Below are 26,692 nucleotides of genomic sequence, written 5' to 3'. Positions count from 1 at the left end.
GCCTTATGTTCATTTAAGTTCACCTAAATCTATCATCGCATGATAAACTAAGCATATATCACATATATCAACATGAATAAACATCAAGGTAGGCATGTTATATCATCTAGCACATTAGTCTAAGCATTATACATCTCTATGTATCACATGAAGCATTTAAAATCAATTCAAACGATCAAAAACAGCTTTAAAACACTTCATGGAAATATAAATAGTTCAAAAATTTTATATAAACTAAAATTGATCACTCTATTAGATCCGTCTCGTAAAAACGAATCCAACGGTATATTGCACGCCTGTGGCGCATTCACGGAATGCGTTACACCCTTTAATGGCTTAAAAGGGGTGTAACGCATCACCGGAATGCGTTACATGGCTTGTAACGCGTTCCTGTAATGCGTTACAGCAGTCTGTTGATTTTAAAATTGATTTTCTGGGAGTTTCGTAATATGCATACAACCTATGCTCTGATGCCATTATTGGATTTATAACACAGCGGGGCGTGGCAAAACACTTTTACACATACAAAATCCAAATAAAAGCATATAAATCGTGAATAAAAATTCGAGGGATCGAATCTAACCTTTAAAAATAATTCGGAGACAACGATCAGAGATCCTTAGCAGTTGCTCCTCAAGTGTGAAGCACTCAACCGGTATCCACCAAGAAAACGATGTTAAGGAGGAGGAAGGAGGTGGAGAGAATTGGGTTTTCCAAACTTTTTGGGTTTTCGGGTTTGATGTGGGTTAGAATAAAATTAGGGTCTATAATAGTGTATTTATAGGCAAAATTTTCAGCTGAAATTTTCCCATAAATATTATTATTATTATCCCATTTATTATTCTCATTAATAATTAAAACACCTTTTAATCATTAATCCTTTTTCTAAACACTTTAGAAATAATTCTCTCTCTTGATTTAATTTCCAAAAATTAAATCCTTAATTAATAATATTAAGAACTTTTCTTAATTAATTTATAATCAATTCAATCTCATTTAATCAATTATTAAATTTGCCAAATAATTATTTATTTCACAAATAAATAATTATTAGCCATTATTAATTAATTCCTCCACCAATAAATCATTCTCTTTTTATGGTGTGACCCTGTAGGTTCAATATTAAGCCGGTAGTAGAAATAAATAATAATAAAACTATTTTATCATTATTTATATAAATTCTCTAATTTGTTAAATATGATTAATTAATTAATCACATTTATTCTACATCGTGAGTGATGCTTCTCAACATATCGCGACTATCCGGATAATATGAATTCACTGCTTAGAATACCAAGAACCTGTCAGTGAATAGTGATAAGTGGCATTTTATACCACTTAGAACGTCTTAAAATGGCTTAAATTGGTGTCTTGAAATCAAGTATTTTGTGTATTTGATGCGTTTTTCTAGTGTTTATGCATTTCAGGGTATTAGTTGCATTTCGGGGGAGGAATCATCAAGAATAAGCCTTGGCATGTGTTCACCATTGCGAGAGAAAAGGAATGGGCAGATTACGGCGAAGAAACGGAGCAAGCTTGGAATTTTTCCAGTAGGGTCCTGCGCGCCCGCGCAGCAATGCTGAGCGGCCGCGCAGCAGCCTGCGCGCCCGCGCAGATATGCTGAGCGGCCGCGCAGGGTCGGGAAAAAATACAAATTATTTTAGACTTCTACTTCTGTTTGGCTTCCAACTTCTATGTAATCTGAGTTTTATGGGACTATTATATAGGTAGATTTGAGACGTTTTCACAGAGAGTATTAAGGAGATTATGTTTTAGATTGTGTTTTACGCAAGAAGCAAAGGAGATAAGGAAGAAGACCGATTTAGCACACCGCAACGAAGAGGAAGCATATATTCTTGTGATTCTTGTTTCGTTGTAACGTTGGATGCTAGTTTTCTTGCTTTGACTTATTTACTCTTGTGACGTACTCGGTTTTAATATAATTAGTGTAGTTATTATTTTCTTGTGTTGTTTATCATGATTTCATATGAACCCATGATGGCGATAAGTTCTATTATGGGCTAATCGTGATCATGGGGTTATAACGGATTTATTATGGAATTCTTTAGTTAATTGTTTAATACTTTAGTGTGTGATGATTGCATGATATCTAATATTGGTTGTGCGTATTCGTCTTATGTGCGTCGCGAACATATAAGATAGGGTGTTAATCTCTTGTGAAGCGACGGTGGATCTTGAGATTTAGAACTTGCCATGCTAGCATAGGTTCATGTACGTTGAGCATGATTAGTGGGTAACTCTAACAGTTTTATTTGCCCTATGTAATCAAAAGAAATAACTTGTGCTTAAATCGTTGTGTTGTCAATTTCTGTAGACATATAGGAACTCAACATAATTGATGATTATTCAACTTCTATCTTAATTGTGGATGTTTGGTAGAATGGTATTAGTACAATGAAAGTTGGCTTTTATCAGTTTTGTGTTATTCGATTAATATCATCACTGTCACATGCTAAAGGTAATAACAATGGCTATAGAAGGAAGTAATAATGAAGTTGTGATCTCATGAGTGTTTTATTATTGATAATTTGAAGTGTTAGTTAAGTGGTTAATTAAGTAGTTAATTATAGTTAATATTTGATCAACAATTTTAAGTGTTATTATCTTAACATTGAGAAGTAATCATACATTGGTGAGTGAGTTTAATTAGACAATAAATTAGTCTGAGTCTCTGAGGGAACGAACTAGAAAGTATTCTATATTACTTGCGAACGCGTATACTTGCGTGAATATTAGCACGTGTTTTCGCTCTAACAAGTTTTTGGTGGAAATTGAACAAAGTCTCTGAGAGTATGCATGGATTATAGGAAATTGAACAAAGCCACAAGGAAGGATCACTTTCCTCTTCCATTTATTGATCAAATGCTTGACAGATTGGCGGGACATGAGTATTTTTGTCTTCTGGATGGTTATTCCGGGTATAATCAGATTTGTATTGCACCAGAGGATCAGGAAAAGACTACCTTCACTTGTCCATTTGGCACATTTGCTTTTCGTAGAGTTTCGTTTGGGCTATGTGGCGCCCCGGCCACCTTTCAGAGATGTATGATGGCTATATTCTCTGACATGATTGGAAATAACGTCGAAGTGTTCATGGATGACTTCTCCGTCTTTGGACACTCATATGATGAATGTTTGAATAATCTGCGCGCCGTACTCAAAAGATGCGTGGAAACTAATTTGGTGCTTAATTGGGAGAAATGTCATTTTATGGTGCGTGAAGGCATTATCCTTGGGCATAAGGTCTCTAGCAAGGGTCTAGAGGTGGACAAGGCCAAGGTGGGAGTCATTGAAAATCTTCCCCCACCCAATTCTGTGAAAGGAATCCGTAGTTTTCTTGGTCATGCAGGTTTTTATCGGCGATTCATCAAGGACTTTTCAAAGATATCTAAGCCGTTGTGCAATTTGCTTAAGAAAGATGTTCCTTTCAAATTTGATGATGAATGTTTGGCAACATTCGAGACTCTCAAGAAGAGTTTGATCACTGCACCAGTTATTACAGCACCAGATTGGACAGAACCGTTTGAGATGATGTGTGATGCGAGTGATTATGCGGTAGGTGCAGTTCTGGGACAGCGCAAGAAAAATATCTTCCATGTGGTCTACTATGCGAGTAAGACTTTAAATGGGGCCCAATTGAACTACACCACTACTGAGAAGGAGCTTTTGGTATAGTCTTTGGCTTTGAGAAATTTCAATCTTATCTGCTTGGTACGAAAGTAACAGTATTCACTGATCATGCAGCTATTCGCTATCTGGTTTCTAAGAAGGATTCGAAGCCGAGACTCATTCGTTGGGTGCTTTTACTTCAGGAATTTGAGTTAGAGATCAAAGATAGAAAAGGTACTGAGAATCAAGTAGCTGACCATCTCTCTAGGTTGGAGAATCCCGATTCTACTTCACAAGATAGGACGTTAATCAATGAATCTTTTCCGGATGAGCAGTTGTTTGCAATTCAGGAGGAATAACCATGGTTTGCAGATATTGTAAACTATCTCGTCAGCAATATAATGCCTCTTAATTTGACATCCGCTCAAAAGAAGAAGTTTCTGCATGAGGTGAAGTGGTATATGTGGGATGAACCATATTTGTTTAGACAGGGAGCTGACCAGATCATCAGGAGATGTATCCCGTTCTGTGAGACGGAGGGGATATTACGAGACTGCCATTCCACGGTTTATGGTGGACACTATGGAGGTGAGAAGATGGCAGCTCGTATTCTGCAAGCAGGTTTTTTCTGGCCTACTTTGTTCAAGGATGCTCATCAGTTTGTTTTAAGGTGTGATAGTTGCCAAAGAGTGGGAAATTTGTCAAGGAAGGATGAGATGCCATTAAATGTGATGCTTGAAGTCGAGGTCTTTGATGTGTGGGGAATCGATTTCATGGGGCCTTTTATCTCGTCTTGCAATAATCAGTACATCTTGCTGGCAGTCGATTATGTCTCAAAATGGGTCGAAGTTAAAGCTTTACCGATAAATGATGCAAAGGTAGTACTAAATTTTCTTCATAAGCAAATTTTCACAAGGTTTGGAACGCCTCGGGTAATCATAAGTGATGAAGGATCGCATTTTTGCAACCGTAAGTTCACTTCTATGATGCAGCGTTATAATGTGAATCATCGAGTAGCTACTGCCTATCATCCGCAAATAAATGGTCAAGCGGAAGTGTCTAACAGAGAGATAAAGCGTATTCTAGAGAAGGTTGTTTGTCCGTCAAGGAAGGATTGGTCTTTAAAGCTCGATGAAGCTGTTTGGGCTTACAGAACAGCATACAAAACTCCACTTGGGATGTCACCGTTTCAGTTGGTGTACGGTAAGGGATGTCATCTACCGGTGGAGCTTGAGCATAAAGCCTACTGGGCATTGAAGAAATTGAACCTAGATTTAGATGCAGCTGGTAAGAAAAGAATGCTTCAGCTTAATGAACTTGATGAATTTCGACTTCAAGCGTACGAGAATAACAAAATGTATAAGGAAAAGGTGAAGAGGTGGCACGATAGGAAGCTACATCCTAAGTTATTTGTGCCAGGGCAACAAGTTCTGTTATTCAACTCTCGGCTCCGACTTTTTCCTGGTAAGTTGAAATCAAGATGGTCTGGACCTTTTATTGTCAAAACTGTGTTTTCACATGGAGCGGTGGAAATTTTTGAGAATGATTCGGACCAAGCATTCAAGGTTAACGGTCAGCGGTTGAAGCACTACTATGGGGACATGGCAAACCGAGAGGTGGTTAGTGCCATTTTGTTGACTACTTGAGAAAGGTACGGAACGTCAAGCTACTGACGAAAAAGAAGCGATGCGTGGGAGGCAACCCATGAATTGTTGTTACAGGAACCCTTAGAAGTTAATAACCTATCCAAAAACACAAAAAAAATCAGAAAACAGGGGCTGAAAAAAAATTTTCCAGAGACCCTCTGCGCGCCCGCGCAGAAATGCTGAGCGGCCGCGCAGGGGTCGAGTTCCAGAAAATTTTTTACAGTTCAGAAAAAAAAACAAACAAACAAAAATACAAAAACAGTTTTAGCCCATATACCCACGAATTGTTCCCACTACCCCATCATTTTAGCCCTTAATTCCCAAACCCTAATCTAACCCACACCCTATATATACATACACCTATCCTACATATCTCCCACAAAACTTCCTACACTTAAACCCTCTCACAAACATCAAAAATCAGTTCTTACACACTTTTATTCACGAATCAATGGCACCCAAGAGAGCACGCACTATTGACAGCAGCAGCACAGTTCCTACTGCTGATTCATCGAGGGGTACTGCTGCAAGACCTCGGTTAACTGACAGAGCTGCGGAGGAGGAGTACACTAGGCTGTTGGGGAAGCCGATTCTGAAAGAGAGGGGGTTTTTACCATCAGGGAGGGATGGTGAGTTGTTGCCCATGATTGCAGAGAAGGGGTGGATAGCTTTTTGTGAGTCACCCGAAGCAGTACCGATGAGCGTTGTTCGCGAGTTCTACGCGAACGCGAAGGCTGAAAAGAATGGGTTTTCTGTAGTCCGTGGGCTGACGGTTGATTATCATCCTGCGGCGATTCGCCGTGTGATTGGACAGCGAGAGAGGAAGCCCGAGGAGGAGAACTGGAATGAAAAGACTGCTGAGGATTTTGACTTGGATTTGATTTGTGCGACTCTCTGTCGACCGGGCACAGTTTGGAACCGCAGTCCAGCCAATAATGAGTATCGTCACTTTCCGGCGATCGCCATGAACATGTATGCCCGTGCATGAAATGCATTTATATGTGCTAATATTTTGCCTTCTTCACATGCACACGAGGTCACAGTTGAGAGAGCACAGCTGTTGTGGGGAATTCTGAATGAAGAATACTATGTGGACCTTGGTGAGTTTATCTACCAAGGAATTCTGAAGTTTTTGAGGGGATCAAAGCATATGAACATCCCTTATGCATCTACGGTTACGAAGCTATGCCGAGCAGTAGGAGTGAACTGGCCGGCTCATGAGCAGTTGCAGTTGCCAGCAGCTCCGATAGATTCTGACACTCTGAATGGGATGCAGGAGTGGACCGGTGGTGAGCCTGAGGAGCATGGGTTGGGTTATCGTCTTCCAGGAGGACGTCCAGCACGAGGTGCTACTATGGCTAGGCCAGGGCGTGGTGAGGCTGGTTCGTCGAGAGCTCAGGAGGGTGCTGGGATGGGTGATGCCCAGTATAGGAGGCTTTCACGGCGGATGGATGCCATGTATGAGACGCAGAGCAGGTTTGCTCAGGAGCTCACCCTTGCGTTAGGGACTGCTTTTCGAGGCCTTGGAGCTGATATCCAGTGGCCAGTTTTTGGTGAGGACTCTGCATACCCACCGCCTGATACTCCACCCGCTGAGAGTGATGATGATGATGACTCCGAGTAGGTATACCCTGTGTTCCTTTCTACTACTTTCACTGAGGACAGTGAAGATTTTTAGTTTGGGGGTGGTAGTTAAGGAATATTGTGTGTGTGTCATTTAGTTGCATATTCATGATAGTTTAGTTCATATAGTTGCATAATTTATGCCATTTAGTTTTTTTATGACATTTATGAATGTCATATAGCTCATGCATTTACCATGATCACTTTTGCAATAAGTTATCGACTGAATTGTGATATTGATGCAAGTGTAGTGATAGCATTAAAGTGATATTAAGTTGTGTAGGTTGATATGCATGCTAGAAATAATTGTAAGTCCACTAAGTCTTAAAGAGTGCGTGAGGGCTAGATTGTTGTTATGATTTGGTTATTTTCAAGGTCAATCTACTTATTATGCTTAGAATTCGATTATAGGTTCTTAGTGATAAAGACATGAAAAAAAAGAAAGAAATTTTGGAGAAAAAAGTATGGAAGTTGTTGCTAGTTGTGGCTAGGCGTCAAATGGCTAGTAGCCGGCTCGCATATGTTGCGAGTAGTCTAGGGTTGAGCAAGATGGAGTGAAACGCACTTGCTCAGAAGTTATAAAAAAAAAAAAAAAAATTTTTGCATAATTGATCAAGAGTGGGCTCTTTGGTATTCGAGTTATTAAGTTCTTAGGGGACTTTGTGCCTAGTGACCTAAGGCTTTTAGAGTCTGGGATCCGCTAACCTAACGCTCGTTACATGGATACCATTGTATAAGTCTTTTGTGGACCTCACTCATTGCACGGTCAAATAAGCATTTGAGTTGTAAATAAAAAGCACGATTCCGTAGTAAGCTCCAGAGTTCTTGTAGTGTTGTATATCACTTTGTGCCTAGAATTTTTATTCTTTGTATAATCGTAGGATTGCCTTGAGGATAGTCTAGTCATAGTAATTGGTCTAGTTCCGAAGCATATCTGTTAAGCATTTGCACACACCACGTTTCTGGCTGTATGTCCGGTTGCATGAGTTTATTGATCTTTAGTTGTCTAACTGCATTCATTGAGATGTGACAATTCGGTTGGTTAATTGTAGTAAGGGGGATCGTTGCAATTTCATATAGATTGCATTCATGCAGATTTTTATTTGTTTTTGAGTCTGTGACGCTTGAGGACAAGCATCGATTTAAGTTTGGGGGTGTGATAATTGGCATTTTATACCACTTAGAACGTCTTAAAATGGCTTAAATTGGTGTCTTGAAATCAAGTATTTTGTGTATTTGATGCGTTTTTTTAGTGTTTATGCATTTCAGGGTATTAGTTGTATTTCGGGGGAGGAATCATCAAGAATAAGCCTTGGCATGTGTTCACCATTGCGAGAGGAAAGGAATGGGTAGATTACGGCGAAGAAACGGAGCAAGCTTGGAATTTTTCCAGTAGGGTCCTGCGCGCCCGCGCAGATATGCTGAGCGGCCGTGCAGGGTCGGGAAAAAATACAAATTATTTTAGACTTCTACTTCTATTTGGCTTCCAACTTCTATGTAATCTGAGTTTTATGGGACTATTATATAGGTAGATTTGAGACGTTTTCACAGAGAGTATTAAGGAGATTATGTTTTAGATTTTGTTTTACGCAAGAAGCAAAGGAGATAAGGAAGAAGACCGATTTAGCACACCGCAACGAAGAGGAAGCATATATTCTTGTGATTCTTGTTTCGTTGTAACGTTGGATGCTAGTTTTCTTGCTTTGACTTATTTACTCTTGTGACGTACTCGGTTTTAATATAATTAGTGTAGTTATTATTTTCTTGTGTTGTTTGTCATGATTTCATATGAACCCATGATGGCGATAAGTTCTATTATGGGCTAATCATGATCATGGGGTTACAACGGATTTATTATGGAATTCTTTAGTTAATTGTTTAATACTTTAGTGTGTGATGATTGCATGATATCTAGTATTGGTTGTGCGTATTCGTCTTATGTACGTCGCGAACATATAAGATAGGGTGTTAATCTCTTGTGAAGCGACGGTGGATCTTGAGATTTAGAACTTGCCATGCTAGCATAGGTTCATGTACGTTGAGCATGATTAGTGGGTAACTCTAACAGTTTTATTTGCCCTATGTAATCAAAAGAAATAACTTGTGCTTAAATCGTTGTGTTATCAATTTCTGTAGACATATAGGAACTCAACATAATTGATGACTATTCAACTTCTATCTTAATTATGGATGTTTGGTAGAATGGTATTAGTACAATGAAAGTTGGCTTTTATCAGTTTTGTGTTATTCGATTAATATCATCACTGTCACATGCTAAGGTAATAACAATGGCTATAGAAGGAAGTAATAATGAAGTTGTGATCTCATGAGTGTTTTATTATTGATAATTTGAAGTGTTAGTTAAGTGGTTAATTAAGTAGTTAATTATAGTTAATATTTGATCAACAATTTTAAGTGTTATTATCTTAACATTGAGAAGTAATCATACATTGGTGAGTGAGTTTAATTAGACAATAAATTAGTCTGAGTCTCTGAGGGAACGAACTAGAAAGTATTCTATATTACTTGCGAACGCGTATACTTGCGTGAATATTAGCGCGTGTTTTCGCTCTAACAAATAGTTACCGTACAATAAACTCCTTCTACCCTACAATGTTCCGATTAAATACAAGGCATGGATCTCGTGTCAAGCCTATCTAATTCAATCACTTGCTTACCATTTACTATGCGTAGTTCTATGCAAATTAGAAACTCCTTTCTAATTTCATTTACTCTGGCCAGAGATTCCTGAACTAGCATAAGTGGATCAGCCTTGAACATTCGCTTCCTTCACTGGAAGGGGTAGATCCTTTATTAATCATACACTATCTTCGTGTACAAATTCCTATACCCAGAAGAGCCCTAATAATTGTCCCTGGAGACTAAGAACTAAACCAAAGCATAGTTCAGTGTACACAAGATGACTATGATGACCTCAAGTCTAAGGATACTTGTACAACTATCACTAAGCGAACAACTGCTGACACGTGAGTGAACTCCATCAGTTGTTCAGCTAGGCGAGTCATGTTCAGTGAACTTATTCTATAATAAGCACCTACATACTAGCTATAGTGTCACCACACAAATGTCTATGAGAACAGACATCCTTCATAATGAAGCAAGCATAGTATGTACCGATCTTTGCGGATTATTAATTACCAGTTAGTAATCCTATGACCAGGAACTATTTAAGTTTAGAGTTATCATCTTTTTAGGTCTCACTATTATGATCTCATCATAATCCATAAAAAGCTTTACTCTAAACTATGGTATATCTTATTTAAACACTTAAATAGATAAAGCCCGTAATAAAAACAAAACAAGTCTTTATTAATATCAATGAAATCAAAACAGATTACATAAAAGTTATTCCTAAATCCTTATACATGATTGGACTTAGGACATATTCCTTTCAATCTCCCACTTGTACTAAAGCCAATCACTCTGGTATCTAATACCCATCTCATCTTTATGACGATCAAAGTGACTTTCAAAAAGTAGCTTTATGAGTGGGTCTGCTATGTTGTTATGTGTGTCAACTCTAATTCAATATAATACAAGAAATGTTACCGCGCTCCCACTAACCCTTTTGTAGACGCATGGTTCATCTTCCTTTTTTGATAAAATCAAACTCTTTGATTGTCTCATCAAAACGAATGTTCCATCTTTCGAGAAGCCTGCTTTAAACCACATATGGTTCGTAGCAGCTTACACACTAGGTTTTCATTTCTCTTGGAAAGAAAACCATCTGGCTAATTGTCAGATCTCATAGTCGTAGTAAGCAGCATTCGCAAGCAAAATCCGAACTGATTTTAACAGGGCTACAGGTAAAAGGTTTCATCAAAGTCAATCCATTGCCTTTGTTTGAATTCTTTTGCCACAAGCCTGGCCTTAAAGGTCTCCACCTGGCCATCAGCTCTAATCATTCTTTTGTATCCAGTATACATAGATTTCTTTCCGGATTTCATGGCACTATGCCATTTCTCTGAGTCAACACTACTCATAGCCTCATTATAGGTCACAGGGTCGTCATCATCAATGATCGACAACTCATTGTCATTCTCAATGACAAGGCCATAATACCTCTCAGGTTGGGGAGACACTCTCCCTGATCTATGAATGGGCTGTTCCACAAAAGGTTGTTCAGTCAGAACAGGTGTTTCTACTTGATCCGTAGTAGTTTGTGCTTCTTGAACTTCATCAAGTTCAATTTTGCTCCCACTGTTTCCTTCAAGGATAAACTCCTTTTCCAAGAAGGTAGCATGTCTGGATACAAACACCCGATGATCGGTGTAAAAGTAATACCCTAAAGTCTCTTTAGGATATCCCACAAAACTACATTTTCCGGATCGATATTCCAGCTTATCTGGGTCAACTTACTTGACATAAGCTGGACATCCCCAAATCTTAACGTGTTTAAGACTCGGTTTCCTTTCTTTCCATATCTCATACGGAGTTTGAGGAACAGATTTGGAAAGCACCTTATTCAGTAAATATGCTGAGGTTTCCAATGCATAACCCCATAGGAATACTGGAAGATTTGCATAGCTCATCATGGACCGAACTATGTCTAACAAAGTTCGATTTCTCCTTTCAGATACCAATCTGGAGGCGTCCACTGGGAGACTATACCATTTACTTTGAGATAATCCAGAAACTCTCCATTCAAGTATTCACCACCTCGATCTAATCGAAGAATTATAATACTATGTTTGGTTGTTTCTCCACTTCATACTTATATTCTTTGAACCTTTCAAAGGCCTCAGACTTGTGTTTCATCAAACACATATCTGAATCCAGATCTATCATCTACGAAAGTAATGAAGTATGAAAATCCACCCATGGCTTGCGTAGACATTGGTCCACATACATCTGTGTGTACCATTCCTAGCAAATTTGCAGTCCTCTCTCCATGTCTACTAAATGGAGACTGCAATGCCACTATAAAGTGAAATTTTCATCATCCCTTTTCTTTTATTAGTTTGTTCAATCTGAAATAAATTATGTCACATACATACAGACCATTATTTAATGCACCACGTCCATAAAGAATATTATCTCTAAGAATAGAATATTCATTATTCTCAATAATAAATGAAAATCCAGCCAAGTCTAACATGGGAATACTATTCCTCACAATCGAGGGAACAAAATGACAATTATTTCAAACAATAGTCTTGCCCGTAGGCATATGTAAATGAAATGACTCTACATCTTCAGCAGCAACTCTTGCTCCATTTCCATCATTAGAATCACCTCCTCTTCCTCAAGAGTCCTACTTCTCCTTGGTCCCTGCAACAAATTGTAGATTTGAGAACCACAGGCGGTATCTAATACCTAAGTAGAAATTTGATTTAATGACATATTCACTTCTATCATGAACATACCTGAATCAGAAGCGGTAGTCTCACTACCCTTCTTCTTCTTCAATTCTGCAAGGTAAACCTTGCAGTTACTCTTCCAGTGCCCCACCTTGTTACAGTGAAAGCAAACAACTTTGCTCTTGGGGTCTTCAGCTTTTGGTGGAACCGGCATTTTCTCACCTACTTTCATCTTCTTGGAAGAGTTCCTCTTCCTTTTCTTAGGATTGGAACCTTCACCAATTAGAAGAACAGAACTCTTCTTAGGGGGAAAATTCGATTCCGCAGTCTTCAACATGTTGTGGAGTTCAGGCAGGCTGACATCCAACTTATTCATGTGAAAGTTCACAACAAACTGCGAGAACGAACTCGGAAGCGATTGCAAGACCAAGTCTTGGCTCAGCTCCCCATCCATGGCAAAACCAAGTTGTCCAAGACGTTCAATCAAATTGATCATCTTAAGTACATGGTCATTCACAGATGACCCCTCAGACATTCTACAACCGAACAGCTCCTTTGATATCTCATATCGAGCTGTCCTCCCCGCCACATCATACAACTCTTGTAGATGCATGAGGATAGTGTGAGCATCCATATGCTCATGTTGCTTCTGTAGCTCAATGTTCATGGAAGCTAGCATGATGCATTGAACAACATTTGCATCATCTATCCACTTACGATACACAACATGTTCATCATTATGTGCATCACTAGCAGGTTCAGTAGGCTTAGGTGAGTCAATCACGTATTCCAGCTTCTCAATCCTGAGAACAATTCTCAAGTTTCGAAGCCAGTCAGCATAATTAGGACCAGTCAATTTGTGAGCATCTAGTATGCTCCTGAGTGATAGTGCAGAAGACATAACGTACAAAGTAAATCTGTAAATGATAAACACATAACAACACTTAGAAAATATTCGATTTCATTTCAAAACATTATATGAATCGGGTCTTTATTCATAAGTGGCTCCCACTAGTTTTCCTAATTTATTCAACCCCCTACATGAAAAATTAAGCATTCATAATGCTAGTGGGAATAGGGATCCTACATTCCATTACACAACCCCGGCTGTAGCACGAACCGCCATGCAATGTTCAATAAGCAGACAACTCTTGTCAATTACATCTCATGTTATTCCCTAATCAAACTTTAGCCTCTTGAATAATTGAGTCTCGGCTGTAGCACGACAAACTCAATATTCTAAGTCAAGTCTAACCCAACATTCCGTACAGTTGAATCAGTCCCCAACGGCCCACGGCTGTAGCACGTACCGACCTTTAGATTCTTATTCAATGTACACATCTCTATGTAATAGACAAGTATTTCTTATTTCGAAATCAAAGCCCTCGGCTGTAGCACGAACCGACAATGATTCAAAAATAAGAACTACTTTTCTATCATGTTGGAAGGCTATGACCGACACAAGCCCGTTGTGTCATTGGCCAATTACTACTTGATATTATTTAATTTTAGAGGGATTATATTACGTTACAATCATAATCATATTATAAAGAGATTCTTCCTTTTAAATTAAATATTTCAATTTAACAATCAATAATCAGATGATTCCCAGATCGGGTGGAGCATTGTCAAGAGGCGTCACTTAATAACCCTTTCTTACAGATAGAAATCTGTTGTTGACAGAATCATCCTTTCTCTCATATCGAAAATTCATATTCAATTACGTGTTTCACAAACACAAGAATCTCATGATTGTATTCATAATATTATTCTTAAGGTTATGAAACAATTTCACTATACTAGGTTGTCTAACAAACGCCTTATGTTCATTTAAGTTCACCTTAATCTATCATCGCATGATAAACTAAGCATATATCACATATATAATCATGAATAAATATCAAGGTAGGCATGTTACATAATCTAGCACATTAGTCTAAGCATTATACATCTCTATGTATCACATGAAGCATTTAAAAGCAATTAAAAAACAGTCAAAAACAGCTTTAAAATACTTCATGGAAATATAAACAGTTCAAAACTTTTATATAAACTAAAATTGATCACTCAATTAGATCCATCTCGGAAAAACGAATCCAACGGTATATTGCACGCATAAAACGTTGTTACGAAACTCCCAGAAAATCAATTTTAAAATCAACAGACGGGCTGTAACGCATTACAGGAACGCGTTACAAGCCCTGTAACGCATTCCGGTGCAGCGTTACAAGGGTGTAACGCATTCCGTGAATGCGCCACATGTATGTAACGCATTCCCGGAATGCGTTACACCCCAATTTTTTTTTTTATTACTGCAGCCGCCGCCTTGTCTTTTTCCTCGGTTTGCGCGCCTGACATGCTGTGTTCTGGTCTGTCTACTTCTCTTTCCGTCTATTTATTGAAATTTTCCCATAAATATTATAATTACTATCCCATTTATTATTCTCATTAATAATTAAAACACCTTTTAATCATTAATCCTTTTTCTAAACACTTTAGAAATAATTCTCTCTCTTGATTTAATTTCCAAAAATTAAATCTTTTAATTAATAATATTAAGAACTTTTCTTAATTAATTTATAATCAATTAAATCTCATTTAATCAATTATTAAATTTTCCAATTAATTATTTATTTCATAAATAAATAATTATTAGCCATTATTAATTAATTCCTCCACCATTAAATCATTCTCCTTTTATGGTGTGACCCTGTAGGTTCAATATTAAGCCGGTAGTAGAAATAAATAATAATAAAACTATTTTATCATTATTTATATAAATTCTCTAATTTATTAAATATGATTAATTAATTAATCACATTTATTCTACATCGTGAGGAATACTTCTCAGCATATCGCGACTATCCGGATAATATGAATTCACTGCTTAGAATACCAAGAACCTATTTAGTGAATAGTTACCGTACAATAAACTCCTTCTACCCTACAATATCCCGATTAAATACAAGGCATGGATCTCGTGTCAAGCCTATCTAATTCAATCACTTGCTTACCATTTACTATGCGTAGTTCTATGCAAATTAGAAACTCCTATCTAATTTCATTCACTCTGGCCAGAGATTCCTGAACTAGCATAAGTGGATCAGCCTTGAACATTCGCTTCCTTCAATGGAAGGGGTAGATCCTTTATTGATCATACACTATCTTCGTGTACAAATTCCTATACCCAGAAGAGCCCTAATAATTGTCCCTGGAGACTAAGAACTAAACCAAAGCATAGTTCAGTGTACACAAGATGACTATGATGACCTCAAGTCTAAGGATACTTGTACAACTATCACTATGTGAACAACTGCTGACACGTGAGTGAACTCCATCAGTTGTTCAGCTGTGCGAGTCATGTTCAGTGAACTTATTCTATAATAAGCACCTACATACTAGCTATAGTGTCACCACACAAATGTTTATGAGAACAGACATCCTTCATAATGAAGCAAGCATAGTATGTACCGATCTTTGCGGATTATTAATTACCAGTTAGTAATCCTATGACCAGGAACTATTTAAGTTTAGAGTTATCATCTTTTTAGGTCTCACTATTATGATCTCATCATAATCCATAAAAAGCTTTACTCTAAACTATGGTATATCTTATTTAAACACTTAAATAGATAGAGCCCATAATAAAAACAAAACAAGTCTTTTATTAATATCAATGAAATCAAAACAGATTACATAAAGAGTTATTCCTAAATCCTAATACCTGATTGGACTTAGGACATATTCCTTTCAAGCCACACTGCAGTTTCCCAACAAACTGCAGTGCTTAAAAAGGATAAAAGCTCATTTCTAGCTGCATCCTCCCAAAAGGATGTAATTATTGAACAAAGCTCTCAACCAAGAGCATAGGCCAAGAGGGTTAGGGACACAAGCTCACCCCAAACTTATGCCAGAAAGAAGAAATTTAAAACCCTTGGGGATGCACAGGGTACACACACTGTGCAAACTGGTGCTAAAGACACAGTCACTGCACCTTCACAAATTAAGTTTGATGTGACTCCAATAAATGTGGAGTCACAGCCAAAATCTCTAGTAATAGAAGCACCTCAAACACCAAACTCACCCACAAACTCACAGGATGTCGATATGATAAACACATCAATTCATGATTCCCCTTCTTTAACTTTGTTGGGGAAGCCAAACTCTAATGCAAGTGAGCATCATCTTTTAGATGATTTGTTGGATCACTTGCCCATTCTTTCAGGAACTGCTGAATCATCTATGCCCAAAATATCTTCAGTCAGCACAGAGTCCACAATAGTTTCCATTCCTAGTTCATTAATTTCTACTCTCTCGATGGATATTGCTCATCCGTCGAGTAGTGATTGTATCCCGATGGATAAGCTTAACAGCAGTTATGTGTCAGATAACAAAACCACTCACCCGATGGATATCACTCATCCGTCGAGTATCTATGCACAGCTTCAAACTTCATTTATTTCAAGTGCAGAAGAATTAGTGGTTGTACAGTCACTATTAGGATTGAGATAGAAGAGTGTTTTGAGTGAGAGTCTGGGTTGCTCCCAGGAAAAAGGAGAGGAAATGAGTGAAATTATGCAATCCATTTCTTCAAGATTGGCAAAAGAAAGTGAGAGGAGTCCCACCTTAGAAGGTGAAGGTGCGGGTGTGAGGGTGGGGAGCCAGGGTGAGACCCTGATGCAACAAAAGAGAGAAAACATGAGAAATGCAGGTACTGGAGCTATAAAGATGGATGTCATTGCTAGTGAGTCAATGAATGTCCAGGATGCAGATAGGGAGGGACTATCTCAGCAACCTAAAGCTGTTATATATTCCACCTCCCTTGATGCTGAGGCATTTACTCACCCTGTTCCAGTTTATCAACTTCTAGATGAACAGGACAATGACAATGCAGAAAGGATGCTCAATCTGGTGCATACCACACAGTCTATGATAAGAGCTAAGGATGCCATCATAGCTTTGCCCTCTACAACTGGTGATATGGATTATGAGACTGGTGGCTCAACTGATTTCTTTGGTAATGAAAGTGGGGATAGTGAAGATGAAGCAATGGACATAGGGGGAGAAGTAGGTTCCAGTTCAAGATCAGGTATGGCATCATGGGCATTTTTAAAGCACTGTGATGAGCACTACTTCAAGACAACCCTGATCCAACTAATCAATCAGACAAATACTGTTCTTCAAACCACTTCAAATGCCAGCACCAAGAAGCTCCTTCAGACACATGTAGCTTCTCTGCAACTTCAACAAATTCAAGGCTTCCAACATGCTAGGGATGTAAACACCATCAAGGGTGATATTGAGGAGATGAAGAAGGCCATTTCAGACAAGATGGATTCTAAGCTTCCAGAAGCTACAATGCTTGACATCAAGAGGCAATTAAGGAAAAATTCTGATCTTGCAACCAAGATAGATGCCTTGGATACAAGAATGTCAGCCATGGAAGCATCTTTAACAGCCATTCATCTTCATCAAGCACAACAGACAGATTTACTTCAAAAACTGGTGGCTGCTCAAAGCCCCTCCTCTACTCAACTTGATGATAACAAGAAGGGGGAGAAAGGACCAAGTGAGGGGGAGAAGCTTCAAATTCAAATCAGTAAAGTAATTGTGCCTTCAATTACTATATCAAAGCCACCAGTTACAGACAGCATAGATCTGATAAATGCAACAGCAGCCAATATTAGAGCAACTGAAATGAAGCAGTTGAAGCCAATCAGCTGGGAAAAGATTGATGAGGATATATAAAAGAAGTTTGGACTAGTCAAGGAGCGAGTAAAGTTATCCATCCATCACTCTCAAGTCAAGAAAATTTATGTGAATGAGATGAGCATAAACTATCTGGAAAGGGGACAGTCATCCTGCATCAAATCTCCAAAGGCTGAAATAATTCTGAAACCAAGGGTGAATTATCCAAAACTATCATTGAAGAACCCTTTGGATACTGTGTATGAGACACCTAAGCCTGATGAAAAGAAGCTTCTGTCAAGGTCAATTGCTTTCTACAAAGATCCAGCTGATTCAGCTTCCAAAAGAAGAATTGCTAAAATTTTCAGGAATGGGAAAGAAATTTGTGTGGTGGCTGAACATCCTCAATTTGCTCAAGCAAAGAGAGAAGAAAGGGCTAGATTGAAGCAGGAAAAGAAGCAAGCTGCTCTAGATGCTAAAAAGGCTAAACAAAAGAAAGAGCAAATTACTATCTTGGCCAAGCTACATGCTGTAAATTTCATCACAACAAATTCCTGCTCAGCCATCTGAAATCATTGAATCTCAAGATCCAAAGAAGCAAGTTGAACAACAGAAGAAATATCCAAGAATCAAGGAATTGGCTAAAAGAACCAAAAGGAAACTGGACATTGTTGATAAGGAATTGAAGAATCAGTTTCCCAAGAAATTCACTCCTACTACAACTCAAGCATCAAAACCCTCTGTGGTATTTGAAGATATCAAGGTAGTGGATCCTTACAGGAACATTCATGGTGAACCTATTGTGCCTAAGGATGAGCCAATAGAATGGGAGAATATACCAATTCCTGACTTCAATCTGCCAATCCTCAACAAGCCAAAGAGAACAAAGTCAAGAGCAGTCAAGAAAGTGAAGTTGTCACCTCTCAAATCCAAATCTCTAGTCAAAGCTCAATCTAAAGTCAACAAAGGAGATTATATGTACTTGTGTGACATCACAGAGTTTTCTGATCTAAATCTCTATCTAGATGAACTAGATGAAGTGAGAGGAATTGATGCATACAGAAACCTACCTGAAAGGTTAGTGTTCAAGTACAAGGGAGGAAATGAGATTCAGTGGCCACTTCACTGGATCCTTCAAGAAAGCCAAATTGTACTGATTAAGGTTTACTCATCTTTCAAGAAGAACTTTGGGTTCAATGTTACTACAAGAAAATTGGTACTGAAGAAGATTGAAGAACTAATGAGTGTTAGAGCTAAAGATGACTCATTTTAGTCCCGACGGATGATGACTTATTATCCATCGAGTGAGTAGCTTATGTAACAATAAGTCTGTAGCACATTTCTGCATACACATTATTTAGAATCTGTAGTAGTACCTAAGTCATGTTGACTGTAACTAGATATGCAGAATAGGTTGATTAATTGTACATAGATGATGTCTTGTAATTCTGCATAAATGAAATGAAGTCAAGTGTCTGATTGCTACCCAACGGATGATTAACAACCCGACGGATGATCATTGACTCGACGGATGATCATAAACCCGACTGATAAAGAATTCAAATATCTGTTGACAGTGACAACACAGTCACATGCGTCGAGTGTATGCAAATGGAATGTGGTAGCCTATTTAACTGGGTTTTCGAGAACAAAGAAGCATTGCCATTTTCATGCTATTATGAAGATATTCAAAGATGCTGGAATAGAGTAATGAAATAGCATTGTATTAGACTTGATGGTTTTTGTTTTATTATCCTGTCTTATTACTTTATAATCTTGGTGATATATAAACCAAGAATCAGCAATAGAATAGTAACTAAGGAATTAAGCAACCAAGAGAGAAACATTTGTAAGCTGTATTCTTAGCATTTCTCTCATTCTTAGTTGTTATCATTTTGTAAACAGCTGTGAGCTTTTTGCACACAGAGTTCTCTCGATATATATTATATATCTCTGGTGGAATCATTCAAATCCACCAGAAAGTTTTTAAAGACTCTTGTTTTTAATTACTTGTGTTTTGATTTATTTCAAGTAACTATTCCACATTCTGCTAATCAATTCACACTTATATATATATTTGAGTTAGAACATTTTTATTTAAGAAAAAGTTTCAAAAATTCCATTCAACCCCCTTCTGTAATTCTTGTTACATTGTTAAGGGACTAACAATATGAAAGACAAAGAGAAAAGGCCTAGAAAAAAAATGGTAAAGTAGGTGTTAATAACAATGGTAATTTTGTAACTGCTCCCAATGCACCTAGAAAGACATGCCTGAATTGTTGTACCACTAATCATCTTGCTAATTTTTGTAGGAAGAATAAAGAGATAAATATTGTTCCTTCCGAATCAGAGTTTAACAATAGAACAGTTAGATATAAACCACGAAACCCTTGTTCTCATTGTGTTAGTGTTTGACACTCTTTTTATACATGTAAAGAGTATCACAGTTTATATTTTAAATATTATGAACTGGAACCCTCTTTAAATAAAGCAAAACCTGTTTCCGGATGTGTAAATACTGATAGTAAGAATGTTAACATAAAATCTAATCTGAAGTCTTCTGCTGTAAATGTTAAAAAACTTAAAAAGACCAAAGGATGGAAGCAAGTCTGGGTCCTTAAAAATATTAATTGATTTTAAATACTGATTGCAGGGTAACAAGAGAAATTCTCTAGTCTTGGAGAGTGGATGCTCAAGACATATGACTGGTTAGAAATCCTTGCTATCAGAATTTAAGGAAAAAGTTGTCCCAAGTGTTTTATATGAAGATGGCAACTTAGGAAAAATTTTGGGATATGGCAAAATCGAAATTGGGAATGTCATCATTGAAAATGTAGCTTTGGTTGTAGGACTCGAGCATAATTTTATCAGTGTGAGTCAAATATGTTGCACAGGTTACCATGTGAAATGTTATGAGGAATATTGTGAAATTGTCAGTAAGTCAAATGGCAAAATTGCAATGACTGGTGTAAGACATGGTAGTTTAAATGAAGTCAGGGTCTCCATAAATACTGATGGATCAGAAGTTTGTCTACTTAGTAGAGCATTTGCGGAAGACAGCTGAAACTGACATAAAACACTTTCTCGCCGTAATTTCAACAACATCAATGAACTTGTGAGGAAAGATTTAGTAAGAGGATTGCCACTATGCCATATATGGCTTTTAGCAACACCAAAACTGTGTTGTTATAGACCCCAAAAAATATTATCATAGGCAAAAAAAGGTCTATTGCAACACATAGGTATCCAACCTTACATAAGTGTCAATCTATGGTAACACAGCAAAATATGTTACTATAAATATCAATTTCAACAGGATTTTTAGTATATAACAACACAGATTTTGTGTTGCAGTAGAGGTACTAACTTAACAAAAAAGTGGGTCAGAGGTACTAACTTAACAAAAAAGTGGGTCCTACAAGCGGTCTCACATCAGTAGTTTCTAAAATATTCACATTTTATAGTTTTTTGTTTGTTTTTCTTTAAATTTTCATAAACAAAATATTATTAGACAAATTTTAAATCCAAAATATAAAAATCAAATTAAATTAATAAAATAAAACTCTTAAATCATTACAAATAGTTGAATCAAGTTCTATAAAAGTATAAAACTCCAAAATACCATCAGCGTTTCCAGAAGAACAATAGTTCTGAAAACTAAGGGACATGATCCGACGAATTATAAAGGTCACAGAAACTAATAATAGTACTTCAAGAATGTAGCTACAAGCACAGCTACAAAAAATTCCAGGGAAAAACTAAACAAAGCACTTGCTGCAGATGGATTCAGAACGGGTCAGACTCCGGAATTTGTAGTTGGATATCTGGTTATATCAGATGGTGGAGTCAAAGCTGTAGTTGCATTAGGATTCGTAGTCATAGCTGGTGACTGTGCTTCTGGAACACTTGAAGCTGCTTATCACAAAAGAAATAATAAGTAATGATTTTGTGAAATGGAAAGATATGTTAAATGATTAACACAGGCATGATACCTTTTGGACTAGCAGAAGGTGAAAATCGAGGAGGCGACGGAGTTGGAGAAAGTGCAGCTAGACCTGTCCATTGAAAGATATCAACTTATTAATCCAAAAACAATGACAAAAATAATGCCAACTCCAGCATATGATAAGTGATAAGTAATGAGAAATGAACAAAAAATTTCAATAAATAAAATTTTTGAAGAATTACAATAAAATTATAGAATACCATCAAGTTATGAACTAAGGTCACATTTTCAGTGGGAATTTAAATTTAATAGCCTATTCTCAACTAAGGTCACGTGCTACTAAGTTATGAACTGGTAGATGGTAGATTAATACCCCACACTCTCTCTAAAGACAATAGGGTTAAGGACCAATGTCTTATTAACATGAAGGCTTCTTGCACGTTTCACACTACATATTTTTGTTGAGCTAGAGAGTTCACCACTCCCAATAAACAAACAGGTTGTCATATCCAATAGTTGCCATATTCATAAAATAAAATCAAAAGGCATTAGTAAGTAATGCACCTCTTTTGGACTAAACTGAAGGAGCATTGCAACCACAGGTAGCAGAGCACCCACCTCACTTATGAACAGAACAATTTTGATTAAAAATATCACATAGGAGATCACCAGATTCTTTGTTATCTTACTTCATTAAACTTAAAGTAGGGAAAATAGCTATATTCGACCACTTTCCAAGACTTTAGAGTGTTACAGGCCTACCTGTTTCAATACATAAATTTTTTGAAGAATTACAATAAAACTCCGAAATACCATCAAGTTATGTGCAAGCAATCAAGTTTTGAATTGATAAATTAGAAATACAGCAAACATATACTTTCTTGATTAGATCTCTATCAAGTTCTGATTCATGAAAAAGCATATCAGCACTAGGGTGACGGAAAAACAAAAATTCACTTTCACCATCAGACCGCAATATAACAAATACCAGTGCTGTCCTTGCAGCTGGGTCAAATCGCATGCCAGAGTTGTTGACCTTGTTTTTCTTCAAAATGTCAGCTAACATGTACCCAAATTCATCATCCTCCACCTGGGTAGCATCAAAAAGTAAATCCCTGCTAAACACAAGTACTTTTATTTATTTATTTATCAACAAATCCCTGCTAAACACAAGCACTTTAACCAAGCTTGTTGCTTAATAAAACCGGCTTACCCCAAGCTTGCTGCTCAATAAAGCAATAGCATCAAAAAACAACATGTCTTTTACCAAACAAACAAGACTGTGAAGCCAATTTAAATCGCTTACTGATAAATAGAAAAATTGAGGACAGAACTTACCTCCAGATTTCGCTGCTGAACATCTCATATAATCAATATAAGAACTTGGGTCGTTTGAACATCAATTTTTTTGAAACCTCAAGGAAAAAAGGCTTATCCATTTCATAAGGACTGTTAAACAAATAATTACATAAAGTTGTGAATAAGTTTTCATGTGAAAGAATGAACAGTAAAACCTCAGTACCTTCTTGATGCTAAAAAGCTTTTACCATGCTCAGTCAACTGCAACAGCTGAAAATAGGACAGAATTTTCCTATACCACAAATGTATAGACTGGTTATCAAAAGAAGCAAAAATAGCAAAAATTCAAATGCAAAACATGAGAGAAATATACCGGAATATCATTATCAATAGTCTCGGGGATTCCATCAACTACTCCCTCCGTCCTAGCCAATTCTTTACTTTTGGTTTGGGCACTGAGGTTAAAAAATATGTATAAAGTAGTGAAAAAGAGTATAAAAAATGGATGAAGTGGTGTGACCATTAAATTTTAATATATAAAAGGGAAATCATGGAGTAAAACTAGTGTGAAAAGTAAGGAAAAGTGAGAAAGTGCTGGGACCCATGGACTATTTTTGGTAAATTTTGAAATGTAAAAAATTGGATGAAATATCAAAAAAAAAAAAATGTAAAAAAATGGTTGGGACGGAGGGAGTCCTACTTTAAGACCATGTCTTTTAGTTTCCTGCACGATGGATGATGTGAATGTAGGACATATAAGCCATGAACTCAACAAAATAAAAATTTAAATTTTCATATGAAAATACAGAACATTTGAATTGCATTTCATTACACAAATGTACCTAAAAAAATAAAAGAGGCCCATTTTTTTGTGTTCCATCTCCTCCAAATCCAATAATATAAACCTTACAAACAAAAGGACGTACATATACTGATTGTTGAGCATGTGCAGTAATATCTTGAATTGAAATAAGCAAGAAATAAAGGAAAGAAAATAGAACAATGGAAGCCACCTCTGAATAAATAAAAGGGAAGGCTCTAAAAAATCATCAAATTAGTTGCTGCAACAGAGAATAGAAAACATCACTCTACACGACCCCAGCTACAGAATTTGGTAAAATAACCTTGTACATGGTAAAAATAGAATAACAAATTGAGCAAAAGGTATGAAATTACTTGAGTTGTATAAAATTTTAAAGAGAAACAACGGAAGGATGAGTATTTCAGCCGTCAAACACAACTTGCGCCATTGAATCTAAAATTACTCATAAAAAACATAAAATAACTCAAACCCGAACCCAACATAGTTTTACACACATAAAGTTTAATTTTTAAAAAAGGAATATAGTTTATGCCTACAAATCTATGCTTGAAATCGGAAAAAGAAATATAGTTTATGCCTACAAATCTATGCTTGAAAGAAAAAATGACAAAAATAACTGATTTTTGAAAAAATTTAACAAAAATAGCCATTTTGAAAAAAGTGGTCAATTTTGGCCGATTGAATACTCCACTGTCAATTGCGTATCCCAATTTGTATAAAATACTCCACTGGGGTATTTCATATATGGGATACTCCACTGCCAGTTGGGTATCTTATATAAAGTGGATACTCCACTGACAGTTGGGTATCCCATCGGCCAAAGTTGGTCAATTTTTGAGAAATTGGTTATTTTTGTCAATTTTATGTAAAATAGGCTAAATTTGTCCTTCACCCAGCTTGAAATCGGTAGAGAAGTTTGAACCCTAATTGCTGCAATTTTATTGAACTGTTCACTTTATTGAATCTGAGCGTTTATATTACCCTAATCCATTTGCTCCCAATACTTTGTCTAAAATTTTAAAATTCTGCTTGTTAAAATTTGGCCGCCCAAACCCAAAATAAATTTCTTCCCGACCCATTTATTTCCCATCATTTATTTCTCCCTTTTTAATATAATAATAAATATTTTTAAATTGTACATATTATATTTGTTACTATTAATTTAATTAATATGTAAATATTTAAAGAAATTATAAACCTTTATTTTTTAGAAAATGATATAATATTTTTTAAATTACACATATAATATTTATTTTAATTATTAATTATTTTAAAATATTCAGAACTACCGTAGACTTTAATTTTCAACAAAAAATGTTTTAGTGATTTTAATATATATATATATATATATATATATATATAAAGTATATGTTAAAATGTATGTAATTAGTTTTATATTCAGAGAAAATAGATCAATATTTACGATATATGAATAATATATTTATTTTGTGTACATTTAGTTTCTGACAAAAATTATAAAATTAGTTTATTCAAATCACTTACTTTTATAGATAAATTTTAATTTGAGTTAAATTTAAAAAAAAAAACAGCCGTCTAAGGCAAGACCAAAAATTTATTGAGCTATAGCGACATGTCTATATGTTTATAGTAACATCAAAATCCTGATATCGTCATAGACCCATAATTTAGTATCTATTGCAACGTTTTCTAAGGCAACACTAGACAAAAATGTGCAAGTAGATCATTAATGGCGTAGTGTTGCCTAATGCAGTATTTACTCCTGATGCTTATGTGACTCATGCCAGAATGCCAAGCAAAGAAAAACATCTTTCAAGAGTAAAACTCAATCCTCCATTCTTGAACCATATCATCTACTTCATATTGATCTCTTTGGTCCAGTTAATGTTATGTTGATTGCCAAAAAGAGGTATGCACTTGTAATTGTTGAGAATATACAAAATACACATGGGTATACTTTCTACACACCAAGGATGAAACTCCATCCATTTTTCTTGATCATGTGAGAGAACTGGAAAAAGAATCAACATACAAAGTGAAGATTACTACAAGTGATAATGAAACTGAATTCAAGAACAGTTCTATGGAAGAGTTCTATAAGTATAAGAGGATAAAACAAGAATTCTCTGCCCCCTGGAACTCCAAAAATAATGGAGTTATTGAAAGAAAGAATAGAACTCTCATAGAAGCTACAAGAACCATGATAGAGGAAGCAAAAATGCCTACTTACTTCTGGGCTGAGACTGTGCAAACTGCTTACTTCTCAAAAAATACAACTTTGATAAGCAGGCATGATAAAACACCATTTGAGATAGAGAAGGGAAAAAAATCAAATTTGAAGTACTTTCACATTTTTGGTTGCAAATGTTTTATTCTCAAAACTCATCCAGATCAGCTAACCAAATTTGATCTAAATGTTGATGAAGGCATTTTTGTGGGATATCCGTTGTCTACAAAAGCTTTCAGAGTCTATAACCTAAGAACAAAGACAGCCAAGGAGTCTATACATGTATCTTTCGATGATAAGAAAATCACAGGTCTAGAAGATGCAGGTGACCATGATTAGTTAAGATTTGAAAATGAAGTAGCATATGCTGAACAGTTAAATCCCGGTATTCCGACAAATTCTGAAATATTGAATCCTGATATCACTCTAAACTCCAATGGTCCACATGATAGTGGAAATTCATCAAATACCGAAGCATATGTTGAGGGGGAACAACATATTTTACATCAA

General features: G+C 36.5%; 1 long non-coding RNA gene across 10 annotated transcripts; it reads right to left on the bottom strand.

Moving 5' to 3' along the window:
* Positions 1 to 21,438: 21,438 nt before the first annotated feature.
* LOC141724967 (uncharacterized) lies at positions 21,439 to 23,790 on the bottom strand. 10 transcript variants are annotated; one of them, XR_012576957.1, is made up of 6 exons: positions 23,527 to 23,788; positions 23,377 to 23,445; positions 23,193 to 23,303; positions 22,843 to 22,969; positions 21,901 to 21,963; positions 21,439 to 21,820 (listed from the first exon to the last, which is right to left on the bottom strand). It is a non-coding gene; the product is annotated as an uncharacterized LOC141724967 (long non-coding RNA). The 10 variants fall into 10 exon arrangements; XR_012576955.1 differs by having other exon boundaries at positions 23,193 to 23,445; positions 23,527 to 23,790; XR_012576954.1 differs by lacking the exon at positions 23,527 to 23,788 and having other exon boundaries at positions 23,377 to 23,510.
* Positions 23,791 to 26,692: the final 2,902 nt, after the last annotated feature.

The sequence above is a fragment of the Apium graveolens genome, chromosome 5 (genome assembly GCF_009905375.1).
Source record: "Apium graveolens cultivar Ventura chromosome 5, ASM990537v1, whole genome shotgun sequence".
Classification (NCBI taxonomy): Eukaryota; Viridiplantae; Streptophyta; class Magnoliopsida; order Apiales; family Apiaceae; genus Apium; species Apium graveolens.
The sequence above is the reverse complement of the archived record's forward strand: the minus strand, read 5'-3'. Positions and strand labels throughout refer to the sequence as shown.